Consider the following 2,620-nt stretch of genomic DNA (forward strand, 5'->3'; position numbering starts at 1 on the left):
TGTTCAACCTTTTCACTGAAAGCGAATGGAAATTGTTATACCATTGCTGCTGTGAAATCAAATCCTGCATGAATCCTAATCGCAGTTATTTGCTGTGGTAATTGTGATGTGAAATTTTGTTGAATTTCTCTCATTTCCTTCATTTCTGTCCTGGAGCAGGGAACTGATGAGCCACCTTCTTGATCCGCTGCAATCGTTGCCGTGCAGGCACACCCGCATTGTTGATCAGAAGGGAAACCCAGCCTCTTTGAGACTGTGATTGCTAATCGCCACTTTTCATGGGTCATTCTTATCCTGTTCTTTTTTATTGCCTTATTTGAGCATTTTCTGAAAAGTGGTGTTGGACGAAACTCCCGGTATATTTGGAAGCGCAGTTTGGAATTGCGCCACTGCCACTTGTGCGAGTGGTTCGTGACACAAACAATTCGAGGCGTCTCACAGATAGAATTCATGCTTTGGTGTGTCCGCCTTGTCATTTTTGCTTGGGCTGCGCGTTAAGACCTGTCTGTTTTGGGCTTCGCTCGATTCGTGAGGAGCTAACACAGTTATCTTCTTGCAGCCAAAACACCTTGCGGATAGCAGTCGTTGGGGTTAAAGGCGAAGGAGCCCTTCGTACCTGGGTGGGCTCGAACCACCAACCTTTCGGTTAACAGCCGAACATGCTAACCGATTGCGCCACAGAGACAGACACAAGCAGGCCCTGCAAACAAACAATTAAACCGGGGTTCAGCAACTGTCGCGTCGTCCAGATGGACAGCGCGAAAACAGACACTTCGGTGCACCTCATCCATGCCGGCCAGATATCCTAAATTAATTTAGCCCCATTTGCCAGCATTTGGCCCATATCCCTCTAAACCCTTCCGATTCATACACGCATTCAGATGCCTTGGAAATGTTGTAATTTTACCAGGCTCCACCACTTCGTCTGGCAGTTTATTCCATACACGCACCACCTTCTGCACGGAAAAAAATGGCCCTCAGGTCGCTTTTAAATTTCTGCCCCTCACTTTAATTATACGCCCTCCAGTTTTGGACTCGCCCACCGTGTGATAAAGACCTTGACTACTCACCCTGTCCATATCCCTGATGATTTTATAAACTTCTGCCAGGTCGTCCCTCAGCCTCCGACGCTCCAGGGAAAATTGCCCCAGCCTTTTCAGCCTCACCGTACAGTCCGAAACCTGCAACCCTGGCAACGTCCCGTGAATATTTTCTGGGCAGGCCAACATGATATCTTTTATTTTTCAATAATCCCAATAACGCTGGACTACATCGATCTATTTGAAACAGAGATGTAAGTAAGTAGCTGTGTTCTTTAACACAGAAATGATAATGACAGTTGGTGTCGCGTGGATCATGAACCGATGTTAAAGAGCTGTAAATTTTGATGCAGTCAATTTCATAATCCAAAATGAGACTACAATGCATAGAGTCAGAGATCATTGAAACCTGACCGTATCGACAGAGGCCAGTCGGCCCATTGAAGCTGCACCGACGCTCGAAGAAAAGCAAAGTTTCTGGAACAGCTCAACAGGTCCGGCAGCAACTGTGAAGAAAACATCAGAGTTAACATTGCGGGTCCGGTGACCCATCCTGAGAACCGCGAAGAGCTTTCTGAAAATCTGCATTTCCCACCGCTGAACAATCTGGTCTGCACATCACTGCACAAGAGGGACAATTTCCCACGGCCAATTCACCAAACCAGCGGATGATGTTTTAGCTCGATGATCTATCCCATATCGCTGACACAGCGCTGTGATAAATTCCGGGAAGGGCTGTTGATCTATTTCATAGTATTCGATTTGCTGCGTGCATATTCATACAAGTGGTTCCAATGATCGAAAAGGATTAGATTCATCTCATTGAGCAGTAAGAAAGTTGTCGCCAAATGAGTGAGTGTAGGAGAAAACAAATCCGTCCATCCCACTTGTATCAGCTCCTGGGGAGATCGTGAGATGGCAAAGACGTGACTTCTGCAAGTTTGCAGCGTCAGTCCTTATCGCAATGCAAAGCATTTGATAGATTTGTTCCTGATTGAAGTGTTTACTGGAAGCAGGGAGCTGAGCAAGGTGTTGGGTAAACAGATTCAGTTGTGAGAGCCGAAATAGCAATTTCCTTTCTTGCAGTGCGAATGAGATTGTATAGCGCAGAGAATTTCGATATGTGTTCCCGATTACTGGAGAGTCCATAACCAGAGATCACAGTTTGAGGATAAGCTGCAATCCGTTTAGGTCTGAGGTGAGGGGCATATCATCACCAGAAAGCAATTAGCCTGAAGAATTTTGTGATACACAAAACGGTTGAAGCTAACCCCTTTGCAGAACACCTACGCTCGGTTCGCAATAAACAACTGCACCTCCCAGTCGCGAACCATTTCAACTCCTCCTCCCATTCCTCAGACGACATGTCCATCTTGGGCCTCCTGCAGTGCCACAACGATGCCACCCGAAGGTTGCAGGAACAGCAACTCATATTCCGCTTGGGAACCCTGCAGCCCAATGGTATCAATGTGGATTTCACAAGTTTCAAAATCTCCCCTCCCCCTACCGCATCCCAAAACCAGTCCAGCTCGTCCCTGCCTCCCTAACCTGTTCTTCCTCCCACCTATCCCCTCCTCCCA

At 47.0% G+C, this 2,620-nt stretch overlaps 1 non-coding gene across 1 annotated transcript; it reads right to left on the reverse strand.

The window, feature by feature from the left end:
* Positions 1-611: 611 nt before the first annotated feature.
* Positions 612-685, reverse strand: trnan-guu. The gene has a single exon. It is a non-coding gene; the product is annotated as a tRNA-Asn (tRNA).
* Between the last annotated feature and the right edge of the window lie 1,935 nt (positions 686-2,620).

Source organism: Rhincodon typus, unplaced genomic scaffold (genome assembly GCF_021869965.1).
Source record: "Rhincodon typus isolate 14 unplaced genomic scaffold, sRhiTyp1.1 hic_rhity00008260, whole genome shotgun sequence".
Taxonomy (NCBI): Eukaryota; Metazoa; Chordata; class Chondrichthyes; order Orectolobiformes; family Rhincodontidae; genus Rhincodon; species Rhincodon typus.